This window comes from Mastomys coucha, unplaced genomic scaffold, assembly GCF_008632895.1.
Source record: "Mastomys coucha isolate ucsf_1 unplaced genomic scaffold, UCSF_Mcou_1 pScaffold14, whole genome shotgun sequence".
NCBI lineage: Eukaryota > Metazoa > Chordata > Mammalia > Rodentia > Muridae > Mastomys > Mastomys coucha.
The window spans coordinates 133,766,032-133,786,052 of NW_022196896.1; the positions used below are offsets into that span (position 1 = coordinate 133,766,032).

The 20,021-nt window shown below is 44.8% G+C and overlaps 1 protein-coding gene across 1 annotated transcript in view; it reads left to right on the top strand.

The window, feature by feature from the left end:
- Positions 1-3,940: 3,940 nt before the first annotated feature.
- The window catches only part of Epb41l3 (erythrocyte membrane protein band 4.1 like 3), a 222,464-nt gene continuing 206,383 nt past the window's right edge, over positions 3,941-20,021 (top strand). Inside the window, exon 1 of the mRNA XM_031368660.1 lies at positions 3,941-4,229. The gene's annotated coding sequence lies outside the window, so the exon portion shown is untranslated. The remainder of the gene's footprint in view (positions 4,230-20,021) is intronic.

The window sequence follows — 20,021 nt, forward strand, 5'->3', positions numbered from 1 at the left end:
GAAGAAGAAGAAGAAGAAGAAGAAGAAGAAGAAGAAGAAGAAGAAGATGATGATGATGATGATGATGAAGAGAGGCATTGCACCTCAGTAAGAACCATGGTAAGACAGGAAGGACCCCACCAGAACTCAGAGACAATTGTGCTCATATGCTTAGGAGGTATATTAAACAGTGTATACCACACAGTGCCTATACTAGAAAGGAAGAAATGATGATGTAAAATAGACAACTCTATTTTAAATAGAGTTATGGTATTCATGACTCTAGGTGATCATGCTACCACAACCAACAGTGAGCTTTGAAAGGGATAGGGATATACTCAGAAGCACAGAGTCGTCTCTTTGGTATTTTATTCAACAGTTTACTGGGTGAATCATGAAGAAGCATCAATGAATCTAAGTTGAAAAACAATCCTTGGGCATCAAAATCAGGAAAGATGAAGAAAGATGACAAAATCCACACATTAAGGGAGAGTGAAGAAGCACACAGCTAAGTAAAATGTGCTCTTCTCTATTTGACGCTAGACCAGAATGGGAGCAAAATGGCATTGTGAGGGAAAGATGACCAAATCAGAATGGGCTGCCAGATGGATGGTTGATGACATCATCCAGGCTTACCTGGCACTTATGTAAGAGTGTGTCCTGTTTGGGAGGAGTGTATACATTGGAGAATTTGAAGGTGCTAAACCCTTAAGTCTGCATTTGTTCTTTAGTGGGCTAGAAAAAGAATAGTGACCATGAGCACCTAATATCTAAAGATCACCTGTAGACCATCTATAGACCATCTAAATATCATCTATAGATCATCTATTTAAGGATATATCAAATGTAAAATAATAACAATTGATAAAACCAGAAAAAACACATAGGGATCCCCATTTTCTACATTTGAAATTATTTTTACCATAAAGTATCAAAATGGGACTTTATTCATTTTTTGTATAAGTCTATTTCTTTACAGAAAAGGGAAACATTAAAGGGCAAGCTAGGACTTCCTTCGAAGTTATGAACGGATGGTGTCATACAAAAAGATCGAAAAGAAATTCTTTGGTATGCTTTCTCATTCTGTTTGTTTGTTTGTTTGTTTATTGGAGGGGTGGTTTTTCCAGACAGGGTTTCTCTGTATAGCCCCGGCTGTCCTGGAACTCACTCTGTAGACCAGGCTGGCCTCAAACTCAGAAATCTGCCTGCCTCTGCCTCCTAAGTGCCTGGATTAAAGGCACGCACCACCACTGCCTGGCTCATTCTGTTTATTTTAAGCGAGGTGTCTCTACATATCCCAGACTGACTTCAAACTCAGCATGCTCCTGGTTTAGCCTCACAATATGTCCCCAGGTCTGGTTTTAAAGGCACCAGTTTCACCATAGCAAATGTTAACAAGGGCATTTTTTTTTTTTCTGAGAGGGTGGAACTGAATGTTATGTTGATATTTTAAGATCAGAGGCAACATGGAGGGTGAAAGATGCTGACAGTCATGTGACGAGAGGCTAAAGGAACAGGTGCAAATGCATCCTTAACTAAGCAACCCAGCCAAGGCAGCTACTGTTTGTATTAAACAATGTGGAAGACTCCATCATCAAGTGACATTTATCCATTTGGATGACCACTATGCATAGAAACAGAGCCAACCAACACAAACGCTATTGACACACACATCACCTTCAACTAGTGGCCGTTCTGGGAAGTGAAATTCTCAACCATAAAGAGAACATAGGCACCATGGGCCCTACATTAAAAAAACAAAAATAGTCTGTTGACAACCAACAGCACACATTATAGAGGGCCTTTGAGCCCTTTAAACATGCCATAGAAAAGTGACAACTTGTCGGACGTTCACTCTGTGTAGAGCATCTCAGGTGAATTATCTCAATCCTGACAACAGCTCTATCCTGTAGGCACCTGCATTTCCTTTTTATAAATAAGAAGAAAAAAAAAAGCTTAATAACGTGCCCTTCGTGCACACCTACAGGTGACTTACACGAGTCTGTATGGCTTTAATATCCTGACTGCTGGCTCCTGAAGTACTATTCCTGGTCTCAGCTTTGACAGTTGATGCCTCTAAGCCCTGGCAGTTCCTGTTGCGCCAGCTGGGACCACTCAGCATTCAGCATTCTAGCATCTGCTAATTTCTCCCACCATCAACAGGCACTTTGATTTTTCTCTTCTGATTCATTTCTATCCTACATCAGCCCCCCTCCCCTTAACCCTTCTACAGTTACAGAAAATGAAAAAGAGTCCCCCTGCACAAGAACTACCAATCACACCTCCACGATAGTTTCAAAGCATCCAGCAGAAATGCCTGCTGTCAAGTCCTAGCACCAGTCCAGGGTGTCAGCATACCAAGGCATGATGGTGTAACCATCTAAACCCTGCTTCATCCTCCAATGAATCAGGTGTTGCCCTGGTGATTAAGTAAACCTGGACTCCAGTTTGTGCAAGCCACACCTTCATTCTGTTGGTTATCTTACTCAAGTCAGGTCAAAGTGCAAGTCTCTAAAGGAACACTAGACCCAGGTTGCTGAAAGATCTCCCTGTGAATGCTTTACTGCCTGGTGACAGTAAATACTCACTGTGGGTAGCGGGGGGAGTGTTCTTGGTCCCTAGGGAGGACTCGTGGGGTCTCATCAAATAAACTCTTTACTGTAAATTTAGGGAATCATTGTTACAAAGTAGCAGATAATATACCTGTTGTTTCAAAGTAGCATTAACCAATATTTGACAGGAAATCAACATGAGGGGTACCAATTCTCCCTAATGCAGCCCCCTCTAAGTTCCTAATGTCTGAGTTCATTAATCATCGTTTCTATCACTTCAGGGCACAGAGAATTTCGCAAAACATGCGTGCACATTCTAGTTACACTTGACAGGGTCACACCTGCACTCTCAGGCATAGACATTTCCCTAATGGACCATTAACTGTGCTCTTTGGGCAGTTAATTTTGAAATGTTTCTAAACTGATAGGCACTTGGCAATGTAGCACATTCCCATAGAGACACCCAAGAGTCAGACATTTCTGGTTGATTGGATGGCTCTTCAGACTTGCGCCTGTCAGGTTTTTTTTTTGTTTTTGTTGTTTTTTGTTTTTTGTTTTTTATGTATATAGCTTTTATCCCTGGGAAGGCTTTACCAAATCAGCTTTCCAAAAAGCTCTGCTCCAGGAGCAGCCAAGAGGCAAAGTACAAGAGGGCTGTACCTGAATGTACCTGAATGGCCTAGGTAGATTGTGCAGGTGCACAGGATTTAGGTGTCCGGGGTAGATGTAGAGCCAAAAATACGCAAATAAAATACTCACTGTTAACCCATAAAGGCCTAAGGAGTCATATAAAATACAGGCTGTGTAAATGCATGGGCATGGGTCATGGGTTTGCATGGCCAGGGCCCTGTAAACCAAAGGCAGGAACTTAAAAGCAAGAAGCTGACATAATCTGTCTTCAAGCCACATATGGGGGGGGGTGGGGGGGTAGGTGCTGGGACCCCGCGGAGGAAGAACAACAGCAGCACTATTCTCTTTTGGGAGTGAAACACAACCGAAGCATCCCCAAACCAATTTCAGGCCTCCATTCCTTGACTCCTTGCTGCGAGGGTTTTAAGTCTTTTCAAAGACTGCAAAAATGCAGTGGCACCTTCAGAGAACACTTTACTTGTTCAAATGCTTGAAGACACGAAGGGGCATCACTCACAAACCCTTTCCTTCCTCTAGTCTTTACAAATATAGGATTGTGTGCGCACTTGTGTGTCTGGGTATGTGTAGGAAGGATCCCTTCTTGCTTGCAAAGACTGCTGGCTACTAAGCCCAAGGAAGCCTGGCGTTAAGACTTTGCGAGCGCTCCCTGTTCCGAGGCCTGAGGAGGGCGGAGCGGAGCATGAGGCCCGCCCAGGAGCAGGGCGCAGCCAACTAGCGCACCCGGGGGGCGGGTCAGCTGAGGCTGAGCGGCACCGGTAGTCACAGGCGCCCAACGCGCGCTGCAGGTGGCAAGTTGGAGGCGCTGCCGCCACCGCTGCAGGAGAAGCCCGGGTCTGGCAACCCCTTGCAGCCACAGGGAGCCCTTTCCCGCCGCCGAGTCCGAGCTCAGATCCGGGAAAAGCCAAAGGGAACAGCGGCTGTGCAAGGACTAGGAGCAGCGCTCCGGCAGCGTGCCCTTGCGCTACTTTGTTTTCTCTGAGGAAGGTTGTGCCTGGGGGCTGGGAATAGGTTCGGAAAGGAATCAAGAGCAAGGCTTCTGCTATCCAGGTGAGCGCCTTTCCACCCGAGTGTCCCCTCCTTCCTTGTAGCAGGGGCCAGTGCAGTGCGCCGGTTTACCCCGTGGGCAGTGGCCGGGGCGCCTGCCCTTGGCTGAGGTCGACCCCTGAGAAGCCGGAAAGGGGCGAGGATGGCGGGGCTGAAGGCTACCTGCTAGCGCCCTTCTGGCATGCGTAGGTTCTACGAAGCGAACGCTCGGAGTCGAGAGACCCGCAGAAAGGTGTTTTGGGAGTAGCCTGCGGGCTTGCACACTAGCCGGACTCGGCCCCCAGTTCGCCGCGTTGAAGCCGCAGCCACAGTGGGGCGCGGCTCCCCAGAGATCGCTTTCCCCCGACCTAGTGCACTGGACCCGGAGAGCTCGCGAATCTCTGTCCCTAGGAGCCAGTGGCTCTGGAGGACGTCATCCCTCTCTGCTCAGTCAACTCCTCCTCCTCCCTCTCGCCTCCACCCCTCAGCACTGGCTGCCTAGCCGGCGGTTTCGGAGATTCCGTGCCAGTGCCAACGCGCGCAGTGGTGGCTGCTGTCACTCTGCCCTTGCAAGAGTTGGGGCGCTTGGGGGTCGGACTCCCTGGCCCCCGCCACCTGATTGTGAGCCTGGCTAGTTCTTTGCGAAGATTCGCTTTCCAGTGCCCTCCGTGTTCCCTCCTCCCTGATGCCCAAACCTTTACCCAAAGACGGAATTTTGGAACTTAGATCTTGCCCATCTTGGGTGGAATTGGAGGCCTCCTAAGAAGGTGCCAGCCTTGGAGCTGAGGGCCAGAACCTTCGTCTCCACCTCAGCACTTCAGCCCAGCATGGGTGGTCAGTGGCTTGACCTCCGAATTCCGTGCTCTCTGCACCGCAGAGATAAGAGGCAGAATGAGAGGGTATGCTTGCTTTCGTGTGTGTGTGTGTGTGTGTGTGTGTGTGTGTGTGTGTGTGTGTGTCCGTCGCCCTTTGCAGCCAACTGCGATGAGATACTCCAGCCAGTTTTTGGGTATCTCAGCAACGCGGAGCTTCAGGCTCCTCTCGCTCTCGAACTCTGATTCCCTCCATCTAAGCCTGTCCAGGGATGAAAATCATCTGGTTGGAGACTGCGCGATGAGGGATCCAGGCGTTCGCAAGGCGTTCGCAAGGCGAATCGGGCTGTTTTTCAAAATGCAGGGGAGCGCCCTCGTCGGGCATTTCATCTTCACCGGATCGGGCTGTCAGGACCTCAGTTGGGGTTAGGAGGGGGTTGACTGGGCTCCCGGGAGGGCGTCGCGTCACCGGGAAAGCAGAAGTTCAAAGCTCAGAACTCCCTTGGGCGCGCCCTGCTCAGAAGCAGAAAAGCCAGGGGCGCGCGGGCGAGCACTTAGCGCGCTCCGCCTTAGGGGGTGCCCGAGGCAAAGCTGCACTGGGTTGTCCGGGGACTCCTGGATCCGGGATCTGTGACCAGAAACACAGTCTGGGGCTGAGTCTGGTTCTCAGGTATCCGAGTCGCAGGGAAAGTTAAGAACCCGGTCTGTACCGCTTGGTGACCACCCCTGCGTCTTTAAGAGCTGCAGCCACGCGGTGCATTGGGCTAGAGCCGCCGCTGGTGGTTTTCGATTTTCCTTCTGCAGAAGGGAAGATGACAGGGTTTTCACTCGCCTCGAGCCTCTTCCGAGAAAGCGTGGGTCCCCGCGGTGAACTCTCCCTGGGAGCAAAGGGCTACCCTCAAAAGGCGCTCAAGGGCACGGGGCATCCACGACTCCACGTGTAGCTGAATCAAGAGAGGGCAGGTCGAGTGCCAAGGGTTCCCAGGGGAATTAAGGTCAACGCAACCCAGAGGAGAGGTCGGATCCAGCCTTGGGCTCTCTCCTAAGCTGGCTTGGTGTTTAATATACACCCTGCCTCACTGACACTGGGTTGGTCGATCATACACGTAATTCTCTCTGAAGTGCATTGGATTAAGACTGGGCCGGAAGAGGACTGAAATCCACAAAACGAATGAAAGTAGAAAGGACTGTAAATCCCTGATCTGATTGCGATTTAAATCTAAATTCCATTTGAATACAAACAGACTCTATAATCTAGTAGCACAGGTCCATGTGGGGGCCCCCTACCCTGCATTTCTTGTGACAGTTTTAGTAGAGACTGGGTTAAGATTTGCTCAGGCCAGGCTGGAAACCTACTGTCTAGGAGAGCAGGGAACCCAGGTTGAGAGCTGGGTAAATAAGAACAAGATTTCAGCTCAGACTGGCTCTGTTGTCCATAGGCATTTCCGAGTTCCTTCCTTCCTTCGCAGTTCATACCTCAGTGTCACAGAGCAGTTAGACCACGCGACTGGTCCTTTCGCTGGGGTTTTGGAAGAGGCATTTTTTTGTGCCGAGAAGCAGAGAAGCTATACTCATTCCTTGACATCTCTGTCCAGACAACCGCGCTATTCCTCTCACTGGGACACAAGCTGTTAAAAGTGGGGCTCTTTACACACAAGTAGGTGTGTAACCAACACATGAGAACTGATGCTCGTAATGGAAACCACTGTCCTGGAAAGACGTGTAATAATTTCTAGGATCAACTCCAGACTTGATCATTATTGAAATAATTTTAAACTATTGATAATAATTACTATTTGAGGACCTCCGTGCACTATCCTCTTACATATATTTAAAAATCTGGTATTGGTAAAATTGATTCACATGAGAAGGCACATAGGCAATTACATAATGGGGGGGAGCAGATGATATAGCTGCTTAAAGTCTACAGTGGTCGCTGGTTGAATGCCTCTAGAAATGGAGATCTCACTACTTTTAGGTGTATTGCCTCCCTGTTTGGAGGATAAACACATTTAGCTTGCACTCTGTCGATCCACAGAGGAAACATGATCTTGATGCTGTTGTATAGGCAGGTGGGCAGGGGAATTAAGAGCTCTCAGCTGGAACAATGAAAGGGGAGACGCCATGGAGGACTGATCTCGTGGTTTGTGTCTTAAGGAAGAGAAGGTCCCTTGGAGGACTATACAGACAAGCAAGAAGTATACCCGCCTGTGTTAATTTGGCCCACACGTCAATTCCATCTTTGGGCTCCATGGCCTAGTCTAAAACATTCAGCTCTCTGGGAAAATCTGGTGCCATCTGTGGTGGTTTGAAGGAGAATGGCCTCCACAGGCTCATATATTTGAATGCTTGGTCCCACTTGGTAGAACTGTTTGGGAAGATTAGGAGGTGTGGCCTGTTGGAGGAGGTTGGTCACTGGGGTTGGGGCTTTGAGGTTTCAAAAGACTGGAACATTCCCAATGAGGCCCTCTCTGTCCCAAACTACTAGCAGATTAAGATGTGATCTCTCAGCTACTCCTCCATCATAGACTCTAACCCTTGGAAACAGTTATCCGAATTAAACGCTTTTCTTCTATAAATTGTCTCCGTTACAGTGTTAACCCACAGAATAGAAAAGTAACTAATGCAAAAATCCCCAAGCCCTTGTTTCTCAAAAACAAAACAACAGTGCGCTCTCTTTACAACGTGCTACATGATAGCACACATTTTTCTCTGAAAATGCAAAAAGTAACTTTAAGAAAAGATCAACAACTAAAACAGGGTGTGATTTGTGTAGGATTTTTTAAAGTGAGGGCAGGCTGGCTGTGAATGGTTCATTAAAAAAAGATCCAGAGAGTAGGATGAGTCACAGTCCAGTCCAGACAGCCACTTCCTCATCTACAAGGGGAATAATAATTCCCCTACAACTCTGTCTGTAAGAATTAATTTGCAACTCTAGAGCTATCTGGGACACTTAGGATAGAAGTGTGAGACAGAGCAAATGAGAATAAAGGGCTTTCTGATTCAGAGGTGGCTTACCAAGGTAGTGAGAGCCACCATTGGAAAGACAGGACTTCTGCAAATACGTCATGATCTCACCCAGATGGGGAAGTAAAAGAATTGATCTTACAGAAGTAAAATGTAGTAGAGTGGTCAGGGAGGAGAGGAAGGAGGGTTGGTCAACAAGTGCAAAAATGCAGTTCTACTGGAGATTCACCTTCTAGAGTTTTATGACCCAGTAGAATGACCACAGTTAAAAATGAGCTGTTGTATATTTCAAAATAGTAAGAGACAGCTGTGAATGCTTGCAACACAAAGACATGATGAGTCTTTGAGGTGATGAATAGGTCTGCCTTATCTAATTGCTTATTGTAAGCATGCATTGACATACCCTACGCCATAGATATGTCCAGTCATGATATCTCAGTTTAAATATAGACAAATAAATGGATGAAAATATGATGTCATTGAAAAGCTCCTAGATAAAGAGATTACGGATTTTGAAAGGCATTGAACCTAATCTTCACAATTGAGATGGAAAAATCTAGATACTGAAGAGGCAGAGTTTATGACCTGTCATCTCACCAGGTCACGCTAGTGGCCAAGGAAAAGAAAAGCATTTGTTTTGGCTTAAGTCTGGTTGTGTTGCTCATGGACATTTTATCCATAGAACTTTAGTGCTTTGATGGTGTTACATAAAAAGAAAAGATGGATGTATGTCCAGAATGTGTTCTGAAAAGTTAAATGTGTCACAGCCCGCAGCCATTGCAAGGGACAGTGTCCTGTAGAAAAAAATGAAGACACAGAGTTGAAAAAATCCTGTTTTAGGATGCCATGTCATGAGGGAGGGAGGGAGGGAGGGAACAATTAACCCCATGAAATTCAGTGGTGATCCAGGCAAATGGCACTGAGCATGACTGGAAACCACTCTGGACATTTTAGTCGAGAGAGAGAGAGAGAGAGAAGGGGGGGAGGGAGAGAGAGAGGGGGAGAGAGAGAAAGAGAGAGGGAGAGAGGGAGGGGAAGAGAATGTATTTCCTGTATGTATGAGGTATGGCAGGTATGTCAATAAGCCTAATTCTATTAAAAACAAAGAGTGATCTAGAATTTGGACTCCTTGCTCCTGCCATGGGCTTTCTTTTTGTCTATGACCTCAGAGTCTCCATCTGTAATGAGTGTACAAAGAGGCTTTTGGAGAACTCAGTAACACACACACACACGCAGTGTAGCATCTCATTCTGGCCTTGGCCTTTAAGTTAGCTCCCAAGAAATAGGTCACTGACTTCCAGAATGGGAAGAGGTTCTCAGCTAGGTGAATGACTGCTGTATCTGGATTGTAATGATTTGACTTCTATTACAAATCTGGCCTCACTTGCTCTTCTGGGTTCCAAGTGAACGCTCCATCTGGATGTCCCACAGCCACCTCAATCTAAGCGAATCTAGACATCTCATCCTCTCTCCAACCACGTCAAAACCTCCAAGTCCATAGTCACCCCAGACAGAGACTGGTCTTCATCTTTCACAGCTTCCTTTCCATGCACTGCTCCCCACTAAGCACACACTATAGAATGTCAGTGCTGGGTGGCAAAGCCAGGTCCCCCAGTCCTTCCAGTCACAAGGCCATTGGTCTCTGTCTACTCCGTTGCTCCTCCTTAGACCACAATGATGTTATTCTAGATCTCATTGGCTCTTGGGCAGTGTGGTTTTGACCATATGATCCCTACATCAGAACTCCTCCTACTTGTCCTAGGTATCCTGTATCTAACACAATGCCTATGTGCGCTGTGTTTCTCTCCTGTTTCATTTTCATTACTGTCCCCTTCATTCCATCTTGTCCATTTTGAGCACCTATCAGTTTTCTAGATCAGATCCAAGCACTACTGCCCTTGTGAAGTTTCACATCTGCAAGGAAGTACAAGTTTCACTTCTCCGGTCTTTCCTTGGCTGCGGCACTTGATGATGCTTTCATCCCTTGCTGCACTTGATCGATAGCAAGCTGAGGTTCTACATCACCAATCGGTGCCTAACCAGAAGTGTTCCTCATAAGTTCCCCTGAAGTAAATGGCTGTCCAGAGATACTTTGGAAGAGGTGGCAACAAAAGAGGGAAAGGAAGTGCCCTGCTCAAGTTAAGTCAGAAGAAGGGAGAAAGAGCCAGCCCCCCTGAGCAAATTCTTATAGGCAGGAGCCATTATTTAGAAACTTCAACTGCTTGTTGCTGACCCCACAAGCAGCTGAGTCAGATGCAGATATTTGCACCCAACCAATGGACAGAAGTAGCTGACCCCTGTTGTTGAAATGGGGAAGGCTGAAAGAAGCTGAGGAGAAGGGTGACCTTTTAGGAGGACCAGCAGTCTCAATTAATCTGGACCCCGAGATCTCTCAAATACTGGACCACCAAACAGACAGCATATACCAGCTGGTATGAGGTCCCGAACACACATACAGTAGAGGACTTCTGGGTCTGTGTTTGTTCAGAGATGATACACCTAGCCCTCAAGAGACTGGAGGTCCCAGGGAGTTTAGAGGTCAGGTGGGGTAGTGGGTGGGGACATCCACGTGGAAACAAAAGTGGAGAGGAGGTATGGGATGTGGAGCAGTCAGAGGGTGGATGGGGGGGGGATAAAATATGGAGTGTAAAAAAAATTAATTAATGAATGAATTTAAAAAAAAAGAAACTTCAAAAACTATCCTCTACCTCATTTGTCTAATTACATGGATAATTTAAGCTTTCAGAAGCAGGAAGCATCTCTTCACTGTACAGATGAGAGGATAGCCATGTGAATACCATAGCACTTTTAAAAAGCAGAATAGATATGGCAGCCAAGACGATAGTGATTGGGGTGAAAGAAAGATGGTAAATGCTGGGCAAGGTGCCATGTAGTATGGGATGCACCCAGAAATCTGGGCAAAGACTCTTAGTGTGGGGGCCTATGTTTGTCTCACGTTCAGTCATTCTTCAGGAGCTTTTTATCTGATTTCCATGGTTTACAAAGCAGCATCATGCATGTGTTTGCTGGTGTGTATGAATGTTGAAACGCTTCAGGTCTGGATGAAACTCTTTATTCCAAGATTTAGAAATGAAGGCTTTCTTTTGATTGTATATGACACCCCCCCTTGTTAAGAGATGAAGCCATCTCTCATGTGCATATTAAATGTCTGAAGTCAAGAGGTCAAGAGGGGAAAATTATTATAAAAAGATTGCTGGTTTCAATATCTCAGCAAAACAATGCTTGCACACCATCTTAAATATACAAATCTTCAACCTTGAGCACATAGCTCTATCGTCATTAAATCCTTGTTAAGAGTGATAGTGGGTTTAATGAGAATGGCCCCCATAGGCTCATATATTTGAATGTGCAGTCACCAAGGAGTGGAATTGTTTGAAAGGTTTAGAAGGATTGGGAGGTGTGGCCTTGTTGGAAGAAGTATGTCACTGGGGGTGGGCTTTGAGGTTTCAAAAGCCAGTGCTAGATGCTCCCATTCTCTCTCCCTCTCCTCTCTCTATGCACCCCACTCCCCTCTCTTCTCCACTATCTTTTTCTCTCTCCCCTCTCCTCTTCCCCTGCCTGTGGATCAGGGTGTAGCTTTCAGTGACAGAACAGTGACTAAGACATTGCTCATGACGGGAATTGACATAGCCCGGTATTGAGGCTTTAAATCCTGTGGAATTAGTGACCTTATTATAATGTTAGAATTATATACTCAAGCCTGTCCTGGAATCAGGGCAACTGTGTGGCTATGAGCTGTGTAAAGCTGCCACACCAGTGTATCTGCACTGGGCGTGTGGTATTTGTACAATGTACTTAACTGCAGCACAATGGAAATGATACTATCTGCTCACTGTGTGCAGATATTTGGCTATACGTGTGTGGCTCACATGAGGAAGTCCTCTGGAAGATTACTGAGCCTCTCCAGGACTCAACTTCCTCACTGGCAAATGGCAGTAACTGAATTTCCCACATCCCACAGAGGACACAAAAACCAAATGACATCTTATTTGTGGATGCGCTTTATCGGTGATAAAGTGAGGCATTTGCAGCAGTTTGATTGCTAGTTTCATGCAAGTTCAGCAGTATAGCATACAGCTCTCTCCACAACCCTTCATAAAACTACAATGGGAAACATTTATGAGATTGGATCTGAGCTCAAGTGCAGCCTGAACCCATGACACATCACCACCTTCAAACTGAAAACAAACAAACAAAACCCAAAAACAACAAAAAGAAGAGAACCTGTTCGTTTCTCTACAAACTGACACCAAATTCTGTAAGGTTGGGCTGCACTGATTGTTTTAATAAGCTGGAGGTCTGATGTAAAGGCTCCCACAGAATAAAATACATTTTTATTTCACCTAAGTTGTTTCTTTGGATGTCAGGTACTCCTTTAAGCTTGCACGGTGAATAAGGTAATGTATACAAATGAGAATGTGTAAGCACTCAGAGGCTTAGGAGGAGGTCATATCCTGACAGACCATTCCAAGCTAAACATATTCTAAGCTGGCAGTGATTCTATGCATCTAGCCTGAGGAGCCAGAGCTCGGTACCTCAGTGCACTTCTCAGCTGACCAGAGCAATGGCTCCTGACCCTGCCCAGCACCTTAGATAATTCTGCATGATCTTGAGCCCTGAAAAGGGGATCAAAATTCAAATTCTAGTTCCCACTGTCTCCATACCATTTGTCCTCAGTACCAAGTTGAACAATCACAGCTTAGCTGTATCTGGCCTACAGATGGTGGTGGAATATTAAAGTGAGCAATGCAGACATATTAGCACGTGCCACACATGTGGGGTGCACACTAACTGCCACTGAACCCAAATGGAGGTGCTCACCACCATCTGTCTGGGGCACATTTCCCAAGGCCTCTGTGCCGCACGTTCTTCTGTAAATTGGTAATACCTACCTGCAGAGCTGCTGTAGGAAGTACCAATGCCCACACAATGACTTAGTACCCACTAAGCGCACACTAAGCCCACACTAAGTATTCATGCAAGTGTGGCTCCTTTTTCCATGTGAGATACACCACTGATATTTAAATCATAATTCACTTTAACAAATTTACTTTCACTTTCAATATTTAGGTTTTACCCCTTTGATGGTGTCTCTGTCTACTTACTTTTAGCCACATCCAGAAATAAATCTTCGCCCTGGGTAAATACACAGGGTAATCTTCATGTAAAACATTTCTGCACCTCAAAAGCACGTGACTCCTCTCTCTGTTTTGTTGATTCATTCATCCTGTATTTCTGGATCATTCTATTTGGAGGGGGTGATAAATCTCAAGGATTAGCTCTGGGCTACAATGAATTTATTCTCTCTGATCTAGATTATTTGTCAAATAATTAGATAAAATTTCTGTACTTCCATTTTTTTGAGTGGTTAGAGCTAGTCCTGTTTTTTGAAATACAGACATATACACAACATACATATACACATACACATACATATACATATGTATATATATATTATATATGTATATCATATCATATACACATATCATATATATACACACATATATGCATACACATATACATATATATACATATACATATACACACACATATACACACACACATATATACACATATATATACATATAATATACACACATATATACATACACAGAAATATATATACATATGTATATGTGTATATGAATATATGTATATTTATGTGTGTGTGTATACACACACACACACACACACATATATATATATATATATATATGATACTGATGTAACCAGGTTACAAGTATAACACCCCTGTACCCCTGTATTTATGGGACTTTTTCTTCTGCAATGATATAATTCTAACCATAGTCGAATCCTCCCAACCTGGTTTAGAAATTTCTTCCTTGACTGTGAAACAGAAACATCCCTGTGTTAAATGCATCTAAGGCTGTTTCTATCTTTTGTGTCATCTGGATGTGGTGGAGAGCTCAGGGCCTCTGTTTTCTGTGACACTGTGAGGCTCAGTGGTCCTTATAAATGTCTAAACTAAGATATACAACATGTAAGGTCAAGACATATGGAATTCACCAAGCAGACTGGGGAACCACAGATGGTTGCATGAAGAACCGCTGGGGAAGTTAGCCTTGTAGGGAAGCAGTGGATGATCCCAGAGAACCAAAGTTCAAAGAGGGCCAACCCAGCAGCCACTGCACTACAGCATGCCCACAGCGACCCAGAGCCACTGCACTACAGCACGCCCCCCCGCCCCCGCGACTCGGAGCCACGGCACTACAGCACGCCCCCAACGACCCAGAGCCACTGCACTACAGCACGCCCCCAACAACCCAGAGCCACTGCACTACAGCACGCCCCCAGCGACCCAGAGCCACTGCACTACAGCACGCCCCCAGCGACCCAGAGCCACTGCACTACAGCACGCCCCCAGCGACCCAGAGCCACTGCACTACAGCACGCCCCCAGTGACCCAGAGCCACTCTGTGTCTTCATTCTTCTGGCTTCTTTTCTGACACTCTGGTTTTTCTATGATGGTTGAATTTTGGAATATTAAGCCTGAAAATAAATTTTTAACATGTATGTATGTATGTATGTATGTATGTATGTGCGTATGTGTTTTGTGTTTGTGTGTGTTATGGGAGAGGGGTATCCATGAGCCTTAGTATGCCTGTGGCTGTCAGAGAAAAACTTGCAAAAGTTCATTCTCTCCTTCCATGATGTGTGTCCTGAGGCCTGGATTCAAGTCCTCAGTCTTGGTGACAAGCCCCTGTACCTGCTGAGCCCTCTTGCAGGCCTCAGATGTTATTTTTAAATGGTCAGATGAGTGGGATGCTTCCCTTTCAGAAAACGTGTGAGTCTTGGGGAATATTATCTTGTCACAGCATCTTCCAGATTGTATTTATAAAGGATGAATAATTTGTGCTATTCTTAGCTGCTTGCTTCCTTTAAAAAAAAAAAATGGATCAGAGATTGGAACTAATTAGGTAATGGTACAGTGAGTGACGTCACCCAGTGTGCAGGGTGACACCGTTGCCACAGCTCCTCCCTGAGCGAAAAGGGTCCTGATGTTTTGTTTAATCCTCAGTATAGGAGCACTCTCTCCCTGCAGGTTTCCCCACACAGTGTTTAAGTGCAGCTTTGGTCTCTGTAGCGTACAGTTAGGGGATGACTAGGTGTGTTTCAGGAGAGATAAGCCCAACGCTGCTTTCCAGATTACAGCCTCATCCTTGCCTAATTTCCCTGGATGATAGCTTGTGCTTCTTTATGGTGGAGTCACAGCCACTTAGGCTTTCACATCTGTAGTCTTCGAGCGCCGCCTCGGATAGAAGACTGCCGTTCCCTCACCCGGACAGGAGCTTGAGCTGGACAGTTTTGTACAGTCCTGTGCTGATGAAATGCATTTGGACATAAGAGAAGGACAGCAACACTTTGCACATGTAATTTTTTTGCTATGAAAATTCTACTCAATTCTTTTAACAGAAATGGTATACAACTATCATTAGGGTTTGAGTCCCGGGGAGTTGGCGCACAACTACCGGATGGCTGCTAATACGTTATTACTCCGAGTCAACTCAACTGCCATCGCTTGCTAAGTTATTTGAGGGGCTCCTATAAATACCTCTCCTGTTACCTCTCCCTGGGTATAAAAGAATTCAGAGGGACTCAGGATAACATTTTTCTTTCAAAGCACAGCAGAAGGAATTATCTAGAATAAATCGAAAGGGACAAATAAATAGCCAAAGGCTAGCACATCCTTGAAACTCTGTGAGCTGGCCTCCATTTGGCATAAGAGGAGTGGTGGTTACATCAGACCGTTCCCCTAGAGGGAGATGAAAGGCCTGCTGGTCCTGCTGGGGGGTAGTAAGTGGCACATTCCTGCTGGGATACCCTTATGGAATGCGTCCAGGGACAGTTGGGCTAAAGGACCAGGTCTCAGTATAAATCGCTGACCTTGATGCCTGGGATACAGCTGATCTGAGGAAAAATCTCTGACCTATAAAATGACGACTTTTGCGGAAAGTATAATTTTATCAAGACTAAGGAGCAGATTTGACAGTGGAAGGAAATATATAAAATAGAAGAGGACATCCCCCCATCCACCAGTAGACTTTGCTAGGCTACATCTGGGGATGGGGGTGGGTGAGGTCGGGGAGGGTAGCGGGCCTTCAGTAGAGCCTATCTCCTGCTCTCTCTGGAAGCTAATGGGTCAACTAAACATTTCCTTCCCTAAAGATTAGTCAAGTTCCAACCCCCACCTCTAAAGTTTTTCTTAATAACCACAAGCCAGACATTGTGGGCCTGATTACTTTTTTGTTTGTTTGTTTTACATAGAACACAACAACTTGGTATTGCATGCTGCTTTAGAATTCAAATTGAAGCCCATAAACAGCTTTGTATTACTCAAGATGACTTAGTGGCTGCATTGACAAGCTTTGTTTTACACATTCCTGCCTTGATCGTCTCCCCATGCCCTCTCTTACTAAGCAATCACTTGGATTGCACCCTTAAGACTAAACAGGGAATCTATGAAGATGAGCATTAACACCAAACAGGGAATCTTTGAATTTGAGCACTCTATCAGTGTTAAGCATACCGTATTTCTTAGTTATTTATACAAGAAAGATAGATATTGCCTTGCTGCTTGGATGGTCTCGTTGTAGAGCTGAGCTGAGTCTATGCACATGAGGTTGCTTTTTGGTAATTTATGGTGTAGTGCTTCACTGTGTTGACTTGTCTCTGTTTGCAGAGATACACACTAGATTCAGGAACTTGGTCTTTTGGCATTGACCTAGTAAAGTATCCATTTGCAAGTGATATAAGCGAGCCACTATCAGAGAGACTGGGGGAGACAAGGTCAGCGACTTGGAAATGTTTAGAAGGCTCTTATTTTCCCACACACGGCATCATGTTGGGGAGAGAGTTGGTTTCAGTGGCTCTGTGCTCTTTCGACCCAGGCTGGAAATGTTGCTGACATAGTCATTCCCATCTCTAGCCCATTATCTCCGATAAACCTTGACATTACCCTGAAGTAACATCTTCCTTTTGAACATTTCTCAAAGCAGAAGAAAAACCATGGCTAAACAGTTCTTAGCTTAATGGATGTCACACATTTTGCTTCTGAGAGCATGGGAATAGCACCTGTTTTTGGCCCCTGGCTTCTTTAGCCCTTTGGGTGAAATGCCTAGGGTGATGAGAGGCAGAGAGCTACTTTCTGAGCACAGTCATCCCCGTGTACAGAGAGATAACCCATTTTTCCAAAAGTATTCTTGTGGTCCACAATTTTGAATTCCTTGCCTAGAGAAGAAATGTTAAAAAATATATGGTTGGGTCATGAGCTAGTAGAAACTGTTAGGATCAGTTGTGAGACCTTGGGGTAGGAAGTTAAATGTGTTTCCACATGGACAGCCTAAGGTAGGACCCCGTTGAGAACACTTTCACTTTTCCCTCCTTAATGCTTCCTCTGTTGCCTAGCACCAATCCACCAGGCTTAGACACATTCTACCTTGGTCAGGGTATTTGACAGTCTAGGATACACTCCTTACACAAAATTTATTACCTTCTCTCTTTTTTATTAAATAAAACAACCATTGTCTTAGTTATGCCGGTCTAAGTAATAAGAAGAAGGCAATCTGAATTAATTATATTTACAGAGAGGATTGATAGACACAGAATTCTTCCACTCTGGATAAAACCATGAAATACCTTGAGACTCTAAGCGAGTGCAGAATGTGAGTGTCCTTTGATTTGATACTCATTAATTGTATTTTATAAGCAAGGTGGTGACACACAGGATATGGGAATATATGGGTGAATAAAAATGGTATTCATCATTGTACAGTGAGACCTAGTAGGTAAAGACAAAATTCTACAGTACAAGCCATAGTAAGGTGCCAGAGAGGCTTTTATGAAAATACCAAATCTTACTTATAACTTGAAGAAAGTAATTAAATTGTTATAACACTGAAAACCAGTTAGGCATATTGTCTAACAAAGGAATTCTGCAATAACATCAGCTTCCAACACTATAACAAAACACACGAAATAATTAACTTACAGAGAGAAAAGGTTTCTTTGAATCCAAAATTTTAAAAATTTCTGTCCACTACTGAGTAGACCCATCACTTTTAGGCCTACGGTGCGGTAGAACATTGTGGCGGGAGTGTGAAGTAGTGGAAAGTGCTGGATACAGGGTCTATAAACAAGAGAGACTAAGTGCAGTGTGGGGGTCTGACTGTTCCCTTTGAGGGACCTGAGCTGAACACTTCCTCTAGGTCCTTACCTTACACGGCTTCATTACCTCTCAAGTGCCCTGTCCTAAGAACCAAGCCATGACCACAACAGCCTCTGGGGGATCTAACCTGGTTCTGACCACTTCTCAGTTTCTCTGCTTAGACTATATCCTATCCTTTCTGTTTCTTGAGTTTCCAGCAGGTATCTCTGGAGAATGTCAGTCAGTGAAATATTTTCTCATAATTAGCCTTGTCCCCAGCTAAGTAAGTACTCCATCTTCACACACTGCCGACCTTGCCACGGCCAGCCATTTCTCTCTGCTAACATACAATCCTCAATTTGTTATTAAAATCATAATCAAAGTTTCAGGTGTGATTTATTCCTGCAGACCAAATATTAAAAGAGCTATTTTTATCCCTCCAACACCGCAGCTCCAAGTCAGACATTTGGCCATCACTGTGCCACCAATGTTTCTTGCCCCTGGCTTCTTATTGGAGCTGAGTGGATTTCTTTTCCTTTCTTTCAACACAAGGACCTTGAGAACAGATTAAGTCTGTAACAACTTCTGAGGAGAGGTGTGGGAAAGAACCTGAAGGGAGGCACAGAGTGGTGTGGGCATGGGAGAAGCAGAGTGGAGTGGGCATCGGAAAAAGCTCATTTGTTGCAGAAGCAGTCGGTTTCCTTCAGCTCTGTGCAGGACCCCCACCACTCCCACCACCCCCCCCCCACCCCCCCGCTCCCAGGCAGGAACCTTAACCTTGATTCTGGCTGTTCAGGAACACAGGATGTACTAAGAAAGAGAAGGAAGCTTCTCTAGACACATTTCTCACAGACTCGCTAGATGTGAGTGGTGTTAAGATTTTCAGTTCTCCTGGCCATCTGATCCTGCAGCAGAGTTGCTCTTGAAGCCCTTGAGGGGCATCCCAGGAGAGGAAGATTTGCTGATGTAAGAGACTGTGACAGAAAGCTGGCAGGTGACAACTCCAGCATTATATATATATATATATGTGTGTGTGTGTGTATACATATATATACACACATATATATGCATATGTATATATGTGTATATATAGTGTATAAGGATATGTATATATATCCTTATACATATAACTTTATGTATATAACCTTATATATACCATATGTGTGTATATATGTGTATATATATGTGTATATATATATATGTATATATATATATATACCTCATATATACATATACACATATATTGAAGGAGGGTTACCTGTAGCTCAGCAAAGGTTGCAAATAACATTTTTTAATGTGTGCTGTGTGTGTTAACGACACTAGGGACTACTTAAGGGGAGCTTTAATAACATTCCCTTTGAATGAATTGCAAACTGCCGATAATAAATTCATTCCATCTTTACACAAATAGTTTTCCAGGCTGACTGTGTTTTCCATAATAAAAATAAATCTGAGTAAAGAATGGCATTGTAGAGGCTGAAGAGATAGCTCAGCGGTTAAGAGCACTGGTTGTTCTTCCAGAGGACACAGGTTCAACTCCCAGCGCCTACATGTGGCTTACAACCATCTGTAGCTTCAGTCTCGGGAGTCAACACCTTCTTCTTGCCTCTGGACAACAGACTTACCCCTGATGCACAGATATGCATGCAATGAAAATATCCATACAAATAAATGAAAGCTTAATTTTAAAAAGTAAATTAAAAGAGTGGTGTTGTAAGTCTGTTGATGTTTGACTTAAAATGAAAGTTAGGGAGCTGAAGAGGTGGCTCAGTGGTGAAGAACACTGACTGCTCTTCCAGAGGTCCTGAGTTTATTATTTTTTTAAATTAAGTTTTCTCTTATTTAACTCTG